Here is an 18951-nt window from a genome sequence, read left to right as displayed (position 1 = left end):
TGTAACAAATGCGAGGGGGTCGGACCTAACAACTATAAAATGACTTTCAAGAAAATTAAGACGTTCTGTCTCGCAGGCGAGGGAGGGGAGCGCGGCTACAGGAAGTGTGTGAGTTCGCCAAGGGAGCCAGCGAATGGTACTATGTTGGATAATAACGTAAATATCTCAAGGGTTGTCAAGGGATGTTATGGCATTAAAGGTAAGGTAGGTCCATGGCGCTGTGTTGACCAAAGCTTGAAGCTTGCGATTTGTCATCGAAACAATCGAAATTGTTTGGATATCGATAATTATCAAGCATAAAATCGTAATGAATTTAACACATTTATTTCTCTGTTTCTACCACTAAATGTAATTGAAAACTGCTTGATATATGAGATATAGCTATATTATCGATGGATATCCACAATTCGATAACAACTGCAACCCCGAATCCTGTCTAATGGATACTACACTCATAGTTTTGGCGACTTCTGTCGCCCAGCCCCGTCTATTTAATCAATTCCTCAAACAAAAAATGAACTTTCTCCCCTCTGCCATGAAAGCTGCATGTTTGGATCGAGGAAACTGACAGTTTCTTGCTACAAGTGAAAATCGGTAGATGGGCGGCGCCAGGACATTGGGCGACAACTCTGCTGTCTGCCCACTCCACCCAGTTGCATCTATTGCTCTTTCTGGCCAGGGACAAGTTTGATGGCAAACTGCAAACTGCAAAACCACCCACATCCGGTCTCCAGTGTAAACCGGACCAGGGGTGCCAAAAACTTGCTTATTGAACAGAAAACACCGAAACACATGTGCAAAAGTGTTGCTATTGGTGGCAAAAAGCAACGGAAGGCAGTAGGGACACATGCTCTTACGAGTAGGAGCTGGAGCTCTTTGAATGAATGGAACTGGGATGGAACTGGGATGGAACTAGGATGGACAAACGTACACCGAGAGCAATTATAGGAACAAGGGCGAAATGAGACTAGGCAACCCCAAAGTAGACCAATTCAATCGATTTAACATCCTGTTGCAAGTTGCAAAGGCACCTGAATGGGAATGGACATGCTCCTCTCTCCAGCATCGCTGCAAACTCCAGAAACTCCCGCCGACCCGCCTCCTTTCGTATCCTTGCTCCGTGCCTTCGTGCGCTTTGACGCTTCCTGCAGTTTTAATTTATTTTCGCCCAAACAAAGTTTGATTGTATCAGGTGCTTTTGCCCCACTGGCGTAGCTCGCTCATTGTTCTCAGCTCCTGTGTATAATTATACCCTTGCAAAGAGGGTGTCACAATTTGTTTCAGATGTTTGTCGCGCCGAGAACGACGACTCCTCCTCCTCCTCCTCCTACTTGTTCCTTGACCCTGCACACTTTTCATTCTTCTGTGGATTAAAGCCGTACACCTAGAGGTCTAAGTTCCAGAGATATATATCTTAATCCAGTAGAAAGGCAACAGTTCATGCTGGAAGCTAGTGGATAGCGGGTATTCAATAGTCGAGTTCTATACTTGCTTTTATTTTCAATTGCTGTCGTGTCTGTCCTGCTCTTTTCGCCACACACTCGACTGAGCAGCAACGTCGTGTTTTTATCGAATTTAAAATTTATTTTATGGGATTTTTCGATTAAAACTTGCCAGGACAACAGAGCAGGGCGACATTCCTGGCCAAGAAATTACTATGCTGTCTAATAGCATTAACGCAATGTAGGCGTTGTCCGCTTGTCCTGCTAGAAAGTAAACTTTTGGTGTATTCACATGACCCTAAAAAGGATATATGTTGGCTATGCTGCGTCCTTTTCGATCCTCTCAAGCACTTATGTATGCCATAAAGGCATTAAGGACATATGCTGAGTGTTTATCAATTGCGAGTGGTGCTGCAACAAGGCATTACATACAACTCACATGCCATTGAGAACCTGTCGACACATGGTGACTTAGCCCAGTTAATAGAACTAGTCAAAGGTTTGTGCGCCCAGTGAGTCTTTTATGCCGGGCCAGCCCCCCAAATCCTGCAACATAATAAAGATAGTGTCATGGAAGGCTCAATTATGTTATTTCCAACTGAGCCAACCAGACCGACTGACTATCCAACCAAACACACCCCTCGCCACCATACCGAAAGCATCTGGAGCGTCTTTGGCTTCGTCTTCATCTGCCAAAGTTGAACTCCAACCCCTGCGGAATATGTTATCTTTCCCCGCCGCTCCGTGTTCGATTTATATATTGCTGCACGCTGCGGGGAAGCGGAATTGGGCTCGGATGCAATTGTAATGGACAAATTCGGTTGGTTTACGTGCACGACAAGCTGCTAGACAAACCCACTAAAATTTAGCCCAACGCAAGTCACTTTCCAGGGCACATGCAGTCAAGTGATGTGTACGTACGCCATGCCGGCTCTGTTTGCCATCCTTTGAGTGGTTGAGAGTCCGCCTCCTCCTTTCGGCCCCGGCCCGAGCCAGTATAGCATTCTCGTTGTGGTGCTTGGAGTGGTGCCCGTGGTGGTAGTGATGGTAGTGATGGTACTGCTGCTTGTAGAAGTACTATTAGTCCCCGAGCTCTGCGCTGGTGTGCAATACTTGAAATGCAACAAAATTTATGTGCATATGCATACGGCTATGGCATATGGCATATGGCATATTGTAGGCAGGAAGCCCGGCCCAAGAACGTAGCCTTTGTCTGCCATGCCCCATGCCCCATGCCCGGCCACCCCCCCATTTTGCTGGGGCGAGCCTGATACAACAGCAACCACCGCATATTCTCGACTTGGGCTGCCAGCAAACTTAACAAATGAGCGCTTGAGAGTCCTGCCAAAAAGGGAAAAGCTGAAAGTTGAGCGCCGCTAAGCTGGCGCCAAAAGTTTCCAGTTTCTCCGTTTCTCCGTTTCTCCATTTCTCCCAGAGCCTCTGCATTTCTCAATTTCCACGGAGCAGAACAAATGTTGGAAACAACTTGGAGCAAACTTAGCTGCGCGAGGCCAGTCAAGGAAGCAGCCAGTTTGAATGGGAGCACAGTTTGCGAAAGTTCACTAGCACTAGTGCCAGTGCTAGCTAGCACTTCTACTCCACTCAGTACTTAGTACTCGGTACTCGGTACTTGGTAGTGTGGCCAGGGCAAACAAAGTGACTGCAGTTTGTTGTCCTCGCCTCGTCAGGAGCGACTGAAAGTTTGAAGGCAGGCACTCGCGAGGGCTGAGCCGATGTATTGTGCGAATCATAGAATAGTTATAAAAAGCAAAGGGAAACTTTTTAGTCGCACCCACTGGGGAAAAGCCCTATTTATGTATAACCGTTACTCATTCAGTAAATGGTAGATGGATTGCATCGTCTTTGGTCAGCATTTAAAGTCCATCCAACATCAAGTTGTATCACATACTTTTTAAATAAACTATGTTACTATTGCGAGTTGTGTGACCAAAGATCACTATGCTAATGTCAATCTACAATATTGAATGCTCTTGGTGTGACCATATTTTTTATGTAACTAGATCACACCGTAAAACGAGTATTTGCATACGTTCATTCGCATACCGATTAGCAGCCGTAAATTTGATGGCAGAGATAAGTTTTTGGGGGGAAACGCTCAAGTTTGTATTGTCAATATCTACCTTTGTTCTGGCTCTGAATTTAATTTGGTTAGCGGATGAGCGCTTACACCTGGGAGAAAACCGAAGTCAGAGTTCAACCTAACGCTCGTGTGAGACTGCTGAGCCTCTTTATAAAACACATCGGGGTTTAGGCACCCACACTCTTGCACTCGCACTCAGACAATGCAGTATAAGTGCCTGGCTACACATAATGTGCGAAAAATATACATTCTTATATATACACAAGGAGAAAAAGATTGCAGCAAGAGAATGGCAAGCGAACATTGAACATAACCTATAACTCTTCTATTTGATTACCCGACTTTTTGGTGTGAAATTCAAGTGTGTTGTACTTATATTTTCGATGTAATTTGCCGAGCAAACGGAAAAATGTAAATATCTATTTGACTTGCGAATATTAAGTGGATACGAAGCAGGTGCCCCCTATTTTTTTTTTGCAGTGCACGGCTGTCTGCACGGCGTACATGCATATGCATCCCAGTGCTGCAAAAAGAATGCAAATAGAACACAATTTGCATGCAAAGTGCCATCAAGAGAGCGACAGAGTGCGAGCGTGCGAGCGAGCGAGAGGGCGAGAGAGCGGAGTGAATCTTATTAGCCGGGCCAAGAAGAAACCCAGCAGGTAGGGCTAAGAAAAGGACGAACCAGGTGGAGCCGATGTTCATCACGTAGGTTTTAAGTCGCGTTTTGAAGACCTTGTCGACCTCAGCAAGTTGTAACCATTTTTTTTTCTTTTTTTTCGCACATTTCGCTGTAAATTGGCGGAGAGTAGTCGTGTAAAATAAACACATATACTGCTATATGGGGCGGAAGTACATGAAACGATTTATGCAACTATATAATCTCAAATATGTCCTGTGCTGCATGTGGAGATAGTTATGTTCCAGCATGGCAAAAAGTAGAGATACTACTTCGTGATCAAATTCGATTTCGTATTAATAAACAGATTACAGAAGTTTGAACTTCTGTTTCAAATGCTGTTTCAAACTTTAAATTTAATCATATAAAAGGCATTTCGAAGGAGCTAGTTCATTTGAAATAACTACATAATAAAACATATTTGTTATTTAAAAAACATATCGAACTGAAAGCTCTTGCATTTACTGTGTATAAACAAATTCAAAATTCACTCTATTTGGTTACAAAATAATGCACTTTGATTCATTTCCCTCAAGTTTTATTCAATTTCCCACTGAGTTGGCCATTTGTGTGCGTCATTTGCGGTTTTTGCTCAAATAGATAAAAATATTGAAGAAATATTGACTCTTTACTGCAGTATCGGAATTCATGAAATTTAAACCGAATTTCAAAGATATTTCATTTTTTTCTACAAAAAAAAAAAGACTTTGTACAAACAAGAAGAAGGGAGAACTAATATTACAAATTGAGCAAATTAAATTTCTCATTTAATTACGCAACACTGCTCCGTACTTCATTGCATTCATTCCGCTCAAGTTTTGGCCAATTTTTGTACTTTCCTGCTGGCCATTTGTATACGTCATGTGCGGTTCATGTTCTTGTTCCTATGGATGCAATGAATGACCTCGGAACAAAGTGTTGTTGTTCTGTGCCTCCTTGCATCGCATGTTTTGATTTCTTGCGCATTTTAGCCATTAAAATGCAGGGCATTTTCTTTTAAAGGGAACTTTCCTGCCGGAATTTCGCTCGACTTTTTTTTTTCTTAAACACAACGCGACAAAACACTGGCGATTTTTTTAATTTTCTTTTTTTTACATTTTTATTTCCCACTTTTTTTTTTTGCATTTTTGTTGTTGTGTTTGGCTAAGTGTGTTGTTTGTGTGTGGGCGGAAGTTCGCGTGCCATTGTGTGTGTGTGTGTGTGTGTGTGCGAGGGTGTGTGCAAAAGTTTTACGAGCAAACCGAACTGACATGTTAATTATTTTCCGTGGAACTCCAAAGACGAATAATACGCCGGCAAAGTACGTGTGGCTTAGAAAGTGGGCGGTAATGAGCTAAAAAAAACAACAAAAAATTGCTGCCAATGTGGGCCACTTGCCACTGGAAAGGGGTATGTGGCATGTGGCACGTGGCATGTGGCGGTGGGGCAAGCAAGCGAAATAAGTGCAGAATGCCATGGCAAATTGGCCCAGAAACATTAATCAAATCGACTGGGCAAAGTGGCATCTAACGATCCGCAAAAGTTTTATGAGTTCGTTGGTTTTGCAGATAATTGCATTTGACTGCAATTGTGGCTGCTTTATTACAACGATTTACAACACTACAACAGAGTTTCCATTTCCGGTTGCAAGTTAACTTCCTTTCGAATAAGATGATGACTTACCCATTTAATAAAAAACCTGGCAATCTGCAAGAGAAGAAAACGAATTAGCTACAAATTTTTGGTGCACGGTATGAAAAGCTTTTAGGTTTGAACAGTATACCTGTTACTTGCGTATATGTATATATATATATATATATATATGGAATATTTTTAAACAAGACAGCTCCTAATGGCAAGGGAATTTCCCGTTTCGTGGCCGGGAAATTCTATATCTGTTTGTAAATCTGCCGCACCCTGGGGAGTGTAAAAAACTGCTATTTAGTTGGGGCTGCACGGCATCTAAATATATCAAATATTTTCCGATGGTCGTGGATGAGGGGGGAGGGGGAGGGGGGTGTGTGTGTTCTGAAATCGAAACTCCCCAAAATTGCTCTATTAGTTCGAAACTTTATTGTGCGGATGAATCATTTGTGTGCAATTCACACTGCGGGCTGCTTGATTTTCCTTTACTATTTGTGTTGCCACGAAAATTGGTGGATCCGTTTTCCATGTTTTTGTTTGCTTTCAATATAAATACTTAAAATTAAGCACCGTACATTCTGTGTGCAGTATCGAATATCTGGCCAAATCGGATTAGTTTTTAGTTTATCAATGCATTTATTATACCACCTTTAATACTATTTCAGCAATAATTTAGCAGTGGTTACCGAAACCCCCCCGAGATTATCGCCCAGAGCAGGGCATGGATTCGTTACCCAAATCCCCCGCTTGCCCGCTTTTCCCATCCACAGAGGATGTCAATCCAACTACATGGCGAAATCCATAAAGATTTGGTTCGCCCAATGCCCGGAGGCCCGGCTGGAATATAGGTGCAAAAATGATTGGGCGGCGGTGGGGGCGTGGAAAGTGGGTAACTGGGTGGTCTTGGGGGCGTGGCGGCTGCAGAATCAAACAATAAATCTCTTTTTGCCAGCGACGTTACACACACTAAGCTCATTTAGATTTATGTACCCCAAAACTGTTTCGGGAAATCCATTTGTGCGCTGCAAACTTTTCTGCTTACGCATTTTCCCGCCTCCTTCGCCTCACCGAAACGCAGCTCTTTAGGCGTTTTGACTGGGATACACGGAGCACACCGAGCACACCGAGCACACGGAGTACATGGAGTACCAGAGTACCAGATACTAGATTTGCCCACGCGGAAAATTCTGGCAACGCCTATTCCGCTTTTCCGCCCACACCTTTTTCCCCACTTTTCCCCATTTTCCGCCTCTCAAAAATCGCGAAAATCTGTTGTCTACTCCCCCCTCACCACACAGGTTTTTTTTTTGGTTGGCAGAAAAGTTGGCATTGTCAATATCAATATAACTTTTCTTTTTTTTGTTTTATAAAATTACCATAAATGTTTGATTCGAACAAAAGTTGCGCAAATGCAACATAATTTGTTGTATCCATCAAATCACTCAGCATGTAATGCCTATTTTATTATTTAAAATGAAATAAAAAGTTTCAAGCGTCACGTGAATTGCCTGAAAGGCTTAACCTTCTGCAAAGGCATTTCGAAGGCATTTCCTTTAAAATATATATAGTATATAAAACAAGCTCGTCGATATTTAAGTTTTTCGCTGCCGATCGAGAATTGCTTTTAGCCAACGCGTTACGCGTACAATAATATATTTATTTTTATTGCGAATTGCTTATAAAGTATTTAGAAGCCCGAAGGAGCTGATTCGATTGCATATTTATGGTTGAATTTGGTCGAGCAAGCAGAGGAGCCAAAGGAGCACTAGTTCCTTCACCGAGTCGAGGAGGAGTCGCGTTGTAGTTTTCTAGCTGACAGCACAGCAGTTGCATTTGCAGCTGCATTCGCCGCACAGGAAGCACGCTTCTTGTCCACGCAGCAAAGTCAACGTCAGTGGATGTGGATGTGGATGTGGAAGTGGATATGGGTATGGGTGTGCACTCAACCAGGACACCTGTCTCCAGTTCTGCGCCTTTCTGCCACACGAATAGATGCAGTCTACTATCGTATAGCATGCAAGCACACAAGTTTCCAAGTCCAGTAGGATGAGGAGGAGCAGGAGCAGGAGGAGGAGCAGCAGCAACCCAGAGATTCACTCGATTTAATTCAGTTTGTTTCCCCAGATCGGGCGCCCAATTTGGCTGCTGGTGCACAAGGAGCTGTGAAGCTTTTCCCGCTTACATTCCCGATAATATGTTAGAATAAGAAGCATGTAGCACATCACCTAAATAACGACATGCCAAACTGAGTTAGCGAGCATTCTGGACTGATGATTCCGGATTGCTTCCACTTCCATTTCCATGCGAATCAGGCATGTGCATCTGTAAAATTGACTCTCCTGTGTAGCCAAAGCCGCTACTTGACCAGCATTTGGCCAAAGTTCGCTCACTTAATAACACCAGGGAATACATTTCAAATTATTCAAAAGCAGCAGTGGAAATCTGTGACAGGTTGAAAAAAAAATAAATAAAATAACAACAAAAAAGGCAAAAACTGTATCACACAATGGAAATAAAAATAGGCTTCGAAGAAAAAGCAGAACACAAAACGAGGGGACAGTAATGTGAATCGACATTTGACTTGCGAAACCTCCATGTCGCTCCCAACAAAATGCTAGTATCTGTATCCGTATCTGTTGAATGCCCAATGCGATGTCAGAACCAATTTGATTCCTTTGTATCGCGCCCAGATCTTCGGGGCTTTTGGCAGCACAGTGTAGTATTAGCAGTAGTCAATAAAGAAATACTTTAAAAAGTCGAACGTAGCTGAATCTCTGAATCTCGCACTCTTTATGACTCCGGAGACTTAGATTTGGGTATAAATGAAGCATTTTGGCCCGTTTGGCGCGCTGTTGTGCCACATCCGCTCCCTAATCTCCCCGTGATTCCCACATTTCAACTTCCACTTTCAGTGTCCCCAGAATACAGGCGGCACAATCAGTTGTAACATTTGCAGGCTTATCGGTTCAACCCGAGCCGAAAAAGAGGCCCACGCTGACATGAGCTCAGGGGACCAACCAGGACGCGGTGGCCATGTGGGATGGATGTGGTCTGTAGGTAGTAGAAGGTACTACGCTGTAGCATGCTGGACGTGGCCTGTGTGCATAGAAGTGAACGGTCAAGACCGCCGGCCTGGCCTGGGCAACCGTTTTTCAATGGCTTTTGAGGCTTTTGTTATTTTTGGTCCCCGAGCCCCAGTGTTTTTCCCCATTCGCCATTCTATTTTTTTTTTTTTTTTTGCTCCCTAGCCCCATCTGTGCGCTGGATTTGTCAGCCCAGCGACGATGCAAGGAAGGTGGAAGGTGGAGGAGGAGGAGGAGCTGGGCGCTTTTCACCCTGTCATATTCTATACAAGGCCTGGCACCCCTTCGTTGTACTTTTTAATCGCCGTTTCGGAATTTAATAATTTTAGGCCGCAGGTCGCCGGAGGTCGGAGGTTGGAGGTCGCAGGTCGGAGTGCGGTGGACTTGGCCCTTGGGTCACTCGCTTTCCACTTCTTCCATGTCGAAACACATTTTGCCCATTTATTTTTCTCTTAACCATTTTTACACCTGTTTGCCATTTGTTTCGGGGCGAGTAAGTGGCAGAAGATGATCTCGTGCTCGTGCCCGTGCTCTTGTTTTTCCGGCTTGACCTGTTGGCCTTCATTGCGGTTTTTGCCAGCTTCCTTTTCGTTTTCAGTCCTGTGCTCCCAATTTCACTGCGAATAAGGCCGTGCAGTTGCTTTTCATTTACTTTTGTTGCGCATAAATTCATTATTGCTTACTTGGACTGGGCAACAAAAGTTGCAAAGGGGTTAACCCAATGGCGCAAAACAGCAACCAACACAAATTTTAGTGAGAAACACAATTAAATGCTGTTTTGACATCTTTACAAGCATTTTAATTATTTTTTCTTGCTGTGTTCCTCTGAAGCTTACACTTTTCTGCTTTCAAGAGCTACAAGATTAGGCATTGGGTAGAACTGGAAAATTAATAATTATATCTTTTGCACAGTCTCTTTTCATTTAGAGTTTTGTGAAAACAAAAACTCTTTGCCATCCAGTTGAATGTACATAAATTTATACCCGTTGGTCGTTGGACTAAAGGGGTATATTAGGATCGTTGAAAACTAAGAAATAGGTTTTCTAACCTATAATGTGTATCACATATATCCAGATCCGGAACTCGTCATGTCCGTTTGTCCGTAAGCGTGTCCGTCCGTATGCATGTCAAGTTCTCGCTCGCATTCCCTTCCACTGAGCAATGGGTAACCGTTAGTCGAGTGCTTTCGCTTAATATATTTTATTTTTCATACAGCCCGATATGCATATGCAGCATTATGCCGCAGTTGCATTGCCACTATTGTTACTACAGCCAACGGAAGAGGCGGATAAGCGGGTGGGGAGGGGACATCATTGGATTTGTATGCCACAAATGGGATCGAGATTCCGTGGGATAGAGGACGCATCCGGGCCGTGGGGCATGGTACACAGTTATACTTTTGCATTCACACACACAAACACACATAGTCATAGCCATTAAGATAAGTTAGTCTCTTGGACAATGGAAGCGGCACGTGCGTGACAAGTAAATTAACAACCAATCCCAATGTCCGCCCCCTGGGCCACAATTATCTGTCAAGCGACCATAAAAATGCTCAATTACACCAACGCACTGCGTTTTCCAATAGCCCAATACTCGCAATAGCCAATGTGGCACACGTGCAACGCCGCATATGCCACACATGCCACACATGCCACACACGCCTCACATGCATCAAATAAATTATGAACTTACTATCGCCAAACGATTTATCAAGAGTTCGAAAACTCGATTGTGCGATAAGCGAAACGAAAGCGAAAACGCAATCGGATTCGGCACACGCAAGTAGTAAATCCATTATCTCGCCAATTGCAAACTATTTGAAAGTTTCGAAATAAACAAGTCCTGCCAACTTGTGCAGCCAACATCTTTGGGGAGCTATATAAATTTCAAACTTATTGCCGGGGCCATAACCATAATGAATGATTGCTAATTTGAGGAGCACCTCCTAATGGCTGCCATGTGCACCGTGTGGGGTGGCAAAAATACATATTCTATTATCTGCTTTAATATCCATTATTGTAAATTGCTAAATCGTGACAACTCACATCCACTTTGGGGCCAAACACAAGGTTTCATTTCGAGGCAATGGAAGTGATTGAAAATTATTTGAAAAGTTCGTCGAAAGTGTGTGTAACAGGTGGGGGGATTTTTGTGTTTATTGCCCACCGGCAATACAAATATTTGGAGTGGAGTCCACCAACTAACCTAATTTAAAGTTAATTAGCACACCTATTTAGTTGTTTTATTAACTAAATACAGTATTTAATCCACTGTAACTTACCAGGCTTGTTTTGTGCACTTAGTTCCTTCGTCCTTTCGCAATTCACGTGCTTTGTTCAATGTTTATGCTCTTGGCTTGAAGGACCATGACGATTTGGGCAAACGAGGACACCCTGCAAGATGCAACAGAACAAAGAGATTAAGTCACTGAGTTTACAGGATACCCAAATTTAATTCTAATTAGCCCCTTCACGGTTGAGCCAAGTGTCGCGCTCGCACGTGAAGTGAAAACAAGCAGTCGAATTGGGCGCAGCACAAAGGGCGCCCTGAAATGGAAAGCTCATGGCGCTGGAATGTGTTGGCGGCGATCAACTGTTGGTGGTCGCCCATTAGGCGCCTAATCGAGCGTGCCACCCATCATATCCCGATATCCCCCCGATATCCCCCCATGGTATCCCCAAATCCGTATATATCCGCTTCCCTCGCATCCACGAAAGCAATGAAACCATCTATTCAATCCGTAACCGAATGCACACTAGTCTTACAGCACGCGAGGACGCGAGGAGACGAGGACGCGAGGAGACGAGCGATGCTGATTGACAGGCGCAGCCAATTAAGTGGTGCTCCTGGGGAACCGGGTTGGCCGAGTGCTTGGGCTCCATGCTGATTAGGGGGTTACCGCCGTGATACCCCGTAATACCCCGTAATAGTCCATGTTGCCATCCGTACCTGGTGCTCTCCGGGTGTTTTCGATGTGCCAGCTATAGCTGTGCAGTGCAGCCAGCGATTCCGGTTGTCCGACGTGTGCGAGTGTGAGTGTTTCTCTTGCTGGACTGACGATGGATTTATTTCAGCGCTAAAATGGCAAACAGGAAGCGAGCGAATGCAAGGAACGAAGGACGAGCGGGCAGAGGGCTGAGGGCAGAGACGAGGGTGCTGCGACAGCTGCAGCTGCAAATGCAACAGCAACAACAATAGCAACAACAGCAACAGCTAGAGCGAGAGTAGAAGCCACTGCATTGTCACGACGACAGCTGTCCTGGCAACGTGCAACGTGCTACGCGAACGGGGACAGAAACAGGAACATCAATAGCCATAGAGCAATAGCATAGAAACAGCAACAGGGGTCCGCGATTGCGGTGGTATCGCCAAAAAGCAACCCCCTTCTTCCGGCTCACATCCCATCCCATCCCATCCGCATCCTACCCTCTTGCACACTCGATTCGCCCGATACGATATTAATTCAATGGAACTCGGTTATCGAATAAACATTCAGTTCATTATGAGGCGAGGGTTCAGCTCATCGTTTTGGGGGGAGGGAGTGAAAGTCGGAGCAGCTGGAGGATCATCGTCGGGCACAATGGTTCGTCCACACATAGAGCACAGAAGGTTCGAGCGACTTGAAAATAATAGTTATGAATACTAGCGACTATTGCTTGCAATACACATCGTATGATTGGCTCTGGAGTCAGGAATTCGTTATCAACTTTCCAGCTGGATAGTTAAAAACGTTCGTGCTTTTATACAACTTTTCCAGACCACTTTAATATTGATATGAAAACGTTTGCCGCACTTTAAGACCATCATATTTGCGGGCTACAATCTCGGGCCAAAGATTGCTCCATCTGCGTGATGAACTGCGGTTGCTTTGCCAGCCACACAATTTGCAAACCGCGTTAAAGTGCCTTCTGCCAGGAGTCAGGGAATCAGATGCAGCCGGCGGTATCCTGGCCATCCCATCCTGGCTGGGGAGGGCGAACTTCGTCGGGCCTGGACGAAGGGGACGTCTCCTGGCACATCGAGCTTCACTTCACTTCACTTCCCACCTTTTCCGTGGGGGTTTGGCAATGGCTATGGCTTTGGCTTTGGGTTTGGGTTTGAGTTTGGCTTTGGGTCTGGGCTGCGAATTAAAGGTACATGGTACATGGCGCTGAAAACTGCAGCGAAAATTTGCATAAGCAATTACGGGCGCTTTTTGTGCGGGGAGGCAGTTGGGCGATGGGTGGTGGGTGGTGTGTTGGCTAGGTGGTTAGCACAAACATTGTCCTTCGCCGTCTTTCCGTCTACTTTGCCGCCGGGTCGCTTGACAACCTGAGTTGAAGATGATGGCAGCGAGGAGGAGTAGAAGGTGGACAAGGTGGTGGAAATTCAGTAGGGAGGAATTCAGGATGCAATTGGCTTGGCTGGGTGTCGCCATCGAAGCAACGAAACGACATCATCGTCGCGAGTCGTCGCCAAGTGCCTGCCACGAAATTTGTAATGCATCAAAACAAAAATAACAGGTGTTGGCAAAAAATGCAACATTGCACTTAAGCGGAAGTTGTGCCAAAGGGGCAAGGGGCAGGTGGAAACGGAATGAGTGATTCCAAGTGCCCTCCAATGGGGAACCCCGCCCAGTGGAAATGTGATCAAAGAACGTTTCTGTTGCCAAGGCATCATTAAATCACATATTTTGATTCTGCAAGTTATTTAATTAAGTACTTGCTTAATATACATTGTGTATACATGTTGAAAATTTAAACGAATAACTTTCTAAGTATACTCATTTGCTTAATTTACAAGTTGGGATAATTATTTTAGTAAATATCCCGAACTGCTTACTTTAAGCTTAGCAACTTCGACTGCAAGACGAGAACATATTAAAAGCTAAAAATTAATAAACTACTACTAGCGTTGGGATTAAAAATAAGTATTTTAAATTGCAATGTTTGCATGGGGGAATGATGCAAAAAACGACTATAATAAACTGCATCATGCGGGGGAAAGGTGAAGGGAAACGGAAGCGAAATGCTGTAGGGTTTCTTCCCGGACTGAACTTTTGAGGAAATCGGCTCACAGTTTGAGAGCTGTGCAAATTTCCCGGCAGCTAACAAAATTTATTTGTGTGCCCTTTTTCGGCGGAATTGCAGGCAATTAAAGTTGCAACTTAAAGGCACTGCCACCTCAACAAGCTGTTTGTCAAGCACAAAGTAAGTGGCCATTTAAATTGTTGTGAAGCCTTCAAAGGTAGCGAAATTCTGCAGGTCATGTTGACTTATGGCCAAAGGTGGATTTCTTTTTTTTTGCTCTTGCTGGCGGTTATGTCAATCAATCAATTTCGCATTATTACAGGTTTCACATGCACATAGCACAAATCCTTTCAAAAACTATAATATAATGTGTGTACCCACTTAAGAACTCAAGAACTTAAGCTTGCAAACCGCGGTATATGGAATACAGTTGTTATTGGTACGCATTATCTTAGCATAAATATTGAGTGTTACGACTAACTACGTCTATGGATTTATGAATTAACATAATCACTTTTCTATGTAACCCTATATATTTGGCCACTTTCGACGTCCTGGTCGCTGTTTCTCCTCTGGGGTCAGTAAAAACCATTTTCTAGGGTTCCGCTCCAACGAACGCGGAAGCCTCGAACATTAGCCACTTTATAATATCGGCATTATTCCCGTTGCTGTGGGGAGAGCGAGCGTGTAATGGCGGCTAGAAGCACCCTGATAATTTAACCCGCCTCAAAACCGAAAACTCCCAGATCCGACGGGGCAAAACCGCTAACGGGTTCGTTAGACGCCGGCCACTGCAATCAGTTAAACAATGTTGCATATTAACGCGTAGCCCAGCGAAATGTGGCGCCCAACGCGGGGCCCAGCCCACGCCACCCGAGCAAATATAGTACTGAACTTCACTTCACATTTCACATCTGCCAGAGTCGAGGAGCGCGGAACGGAAGTGAACGGAACGGAACGAAACGAGGCGGCCAGGAGAGGACAGGACAGGACAGGGCAAGAACGGAACGGACCGTGCCGGACCGCAATATCTTTGCATAAATAAAACATAAATTACCGACAGGCGGTGTCGGTCTTCGCTGGCCATGGCTGAGAGGCGGAGGAGGCATAGAAACAGAAGCAGAAGCAGAAACAGGAACAGGAACAGAAACAGGGGCACGGAAAGGCATCTGGTCTATGGAGTGGATGGTATGAGATGGTCTATGGTCTGGGTGGGCTAATTAAAACACTTGATGGCCTCTTCTGGCGTGCGACGTGCCGCCCCTCTTCATCGCCACTCGACTGGGCGGTCGTCTGGCGTCTGGTGTCAAAACCTCCTAGCTGCCGGCCTTGTTGATGGAGAATTTCGAATGGGCCCCGCGGCTGGAGAGGCTGAGAATGAGATGGAGCTGGTAGTAGTGCAGGAGGAGAAGGAGGAGGAGAAGGAGGAGAAGCAGGATGAGATGGAGACTTAGGCTGAGAGGATGATGTTGTTATTACACAGTGAAAGTTAAACACAAAGTGTAAAGTGCAGTTTGCACAACTAACAATTATTGACTATAGTAATTATTTACTAAAATAAATAATTATTCCATATTGTTCTGGTAATTGTTATATGTGGACTTAGAACAATGAATCAAAACGACATACGTTCTCAGCGACAATGTGAACAAGACGAGCGCCGGCTCTCTTTACAACGCAACAATGCATACTTTTCTTTCGTCTCACCGCAAATCGGTGATCGAGCACCCTCACCTTCAACTAACTCGAAACTTTTGCCCTCAGCGAACGACAGACCGCGTTCTTGCTCTCCCTCTCTGCCTGCTTCGGCTCACAAGTCGTGGAGCGAAGAGACCGCCTCTCCTACCCCGCTCCTCTCGCAGCGCCAAACGACCGTCCCGGGTAACTGTAACACTGCAATAACGAGTGCAGTGACCTCACTGGCAACTGCCACAACATCAACTTCGTCAGCGGCCCAACTAATTATCGCTGTGCCAGCTGTAAATAATTCAGCAGCACTGACCGTTTGCAACAACAATAATGCACGTAAAGAAGAATCAAAACAAAAGCAGAAGTCGATTTCGACTGTGCAGACTGGCATGGATCGCTACATCCAAATCAAGAGAAAGCTCAGCCCTCAAAACAATAAGGCAGGTAATCAACCCAAAATCAATCGAACCAACAACGGCAATGAAAACTCTGCAGTAAATAATTCAAACCGATATGCTATCTTGGCTGATTCTGCGACTGAACAACCCAACGAAAAAACGGTAGGGGAACCAAAAAAGACCAGGCCTCCACCAATTTTCATACGAGAACAAAGTACAAATGCACTTGTAAATAAACTCGTTGCTTTGATTGGTGACAGCAAGTTCCACATTATCCCACTTAAAAAAGGAAATATTCATGAAATAAAACTACAGATCCAAACAGAAGCAGACCACCGTATAGTGACTAAATACCTAAATGATGCTGGTAAAAACTACTACACATACCAATTAAAAAGTTGCAAAGGGCTACAGGTAGTACTTAAGGGCATTGAAGCAACAGTGACACCAGCTGAGATAATTGAGGCTCTGAAGGCCAAAAACTTTTCTGCAAAGACAGCTATTAATATTTTAAACAAAGACAAAGTTCCGCAGCCACTATTCAAAATAGAACTCGAACCAGAGCTCCAGGCACTAAAGAAAAACGAAGTGCACCCAATATACAATTTACAGTACTTGCTACATCGGAGGATCACCGTGGAGGAGCCGCACAAACGTATCAATCCAGTTCAATGTACTAATTGCCAAGAATACGGCCACACCAAGGCATACTGCACCCTTAAGTCCGTATGTGTTGTCTGTAGCGAACCTCATACTACCGCAAACTGCCCCAAAAACAAGGACGATAAGTCTGTGAAGAAATGCAGTAACTGCGGGGAAAAACATACTGCAAACTACAGAGGCTGTGTGGTGTACAAAGAATTGAAGAGCCGCCTAAACAAACGTATTGCCACAGCACATACATACAACAAAGTCAATTTCTACTCTCCGCAACCGATTTTTCAACCACCCCTAACTGTCCCAAGCACTACTCCAACAATTTCTTTCGCTAGCGCCCTAAAATCCGGACTAGAAGTGCCCGCCCCACCGACAAGAACTGCTCATTCCGAACATACACCGACAAACATCCAACAAACACAACAAAGTGGCATCGAAGCTATGATGCTATCCCTACAGCAAAGCATGAAAGACTTCATGACGTTCATGCAAAATACTTTGCAAGAGCTCATGAAAAACCAAAATATCCTGATTCAACTTCTTGTATCTTCAAAATCCCCATAATGGCTTCCCTACGGATATCTCTGTGGAACGCAAATGGCGTTTCACGGCATACACAAGAGCTCACACAGTTCATTTACGAAAAAAACATCGACGTAATGCTACTATCAGAAACGCACCTCACAAATAAAAACAATTTTCATATACCAGGATACTTGTTCTATGGTACAAATCATCCAGATGGTAAAGCTCATGGAGGCACTGGAATACTCATCAGAAATCGCATAAAACACCACCACTTAAACAATTTTGACAAAAACTACTTACAATCTACGTCCATAGCCTTACAACTCAACAATGGTTCAACGACTCTAGCCGCAGTCTACTGCCCACCGCGCTTTCCAATCTCTGAGGATCAATTCATGGAATTCTTTAACACACTAGGTGACAGGTTCATCGCAGCGGGTGACTATAACGCCAAGCACACCCATTGGGGATCTCGACTTGTGTCGCCAAAGGGTAAGCAATTGTACAATGCGCTTACGAAGCCAGAAAACAAGCTAGACTATGTATCCCCGGGTAAGCCTACATACTGGCCAGCAGACCCAAGAAAAATCCCAGACCTGATCGATTTTGCAATTACTAAACATGTCCCCCGCAACATGGTCACCGCCGAAGCACTAGCAGATTTATCATCAGATCACTCACCTGTTTTTCTAAATATGCTAACTCGCCCCCACATCGTCGACCCACCGTATAGACTCACAAATTTTAGAACAAACTGGCCAAGGTATCAAAAGTATGTCTGTTCACACATAGAACTAACGACGGCATTATCTACAAAGGAGGATATAGACAAGTCAACGGAAACTCTTGAAAACATTTTAGTTTCGGCTGCAAAGGCTTCAACCGCATACCGCCAGTGACGTATGCAAAACCAAACTACATCAAAACTAATCGCGAAATCGAGCGGCTGGTATTAGATAAACGACGCCTACGAAGGGATTGGCAGTCTAATAGATCACCAATTACTAAGCACATGCTTAAGATAGCCACACGCAGGCTTACCAATGCTCTCAAACAAGAGGAAAAAAACAGCCAACGTTCATATATCGAGCAACTCTCTCCCACCAGCACTAAGTACCCTCTTTGGAGAGCTCACAGAAACCTAAAGACTCCAATAGCGCCAATTATGCCACTCCGAAGTCCCTCTGGCACCTGGTTTCGAAGTGATGAAGAAAGAGCCAGTGCTTTCGCTGACCATTTACAAAATGTATTCCGACCAAATCCCTCTACCAACACATTTATTCTCCCTCCTTTAATAGCAGCCAATCTAGATCCTCAAGAACCCTTTGAATTCCGACCATGTGAACTAGCAAAGGTTATCAAAGAGCAACTGAACCCAAGAAAATCGCCTGGCTACGACCTAATAACTCCAAGAATGCTCATTGAACTCCCAAAGTGTGCTATTCTTCACATCTGCCTGTTGTTCAACGCAATCGCCAAGCTTGGATACTTCCCTCAAAAATGGAAAAAGTCGACCATAGTAATGATTCCAAAGCCAGGAAAAGATAAAACGCAGCCATCATCATATAGACCGATAAGCTTACTAACATGTCTTTCAAAGCTGTTTGAAAAAATGCTACTCCTTCGGATTAGCCCTCATCTTAGAATAAACAACACACTTCCAACACATCAATTTGGCTTTAGAGAAAAACATGGAACCATCGAACAGGTCAACCGAATCACGTCAGAAATTCGTACTG

General features: G+C 44.4%; 1 protein-coding gene across 4 annotated transcripts in view; it reads right to left on the bottom strand.

Annotated features, from left to right (window-relative positions):
* The window catches only part of LOC27207925, a 117783-nt gene that overhangs the window by 17846 nt on the left and 80986 nt on the right, over positions 1-18951 (bottom strand). For 2 of the 4 annotated variants that reach the window (XM_039297890.2, XM_039297891.2), the window contains exons 3-4: positions 11213-11324; positions 5885-5908 (exon numbers count right to left, since the gene is read on the bottom strand). The gene's annotated coding sequence lies outside the window, so the exon portion shown is untranslated. Of the gene's footprint in view, positions 1-5884; positions 5909-11212; positions 11325-11880; positions 12016-18951 lie in introns of those variants that run through there. The other 2 variants (XM_039297892.1, XM_039297893.2) reach the window with 2 other exon arrangements.

Source organism: Drosophila simulans, chromosome X (assembly GCF_016746395.2).
Source record: "Drosophila simulans strain w501 chromosome X, Prin_Dsim_3.1, whole genome shotgun sequence".
NCBI classification, from domain to species: domain Eukaryota; kingdom Metazoa; phylum Arthropoda; class Insecta; order Diptera; family Drosophilidae; genus Drosophila; species Drosophila simulans.
This window is presented reverse-complemented; position numbering and strand designations above follow the sequence as displayed.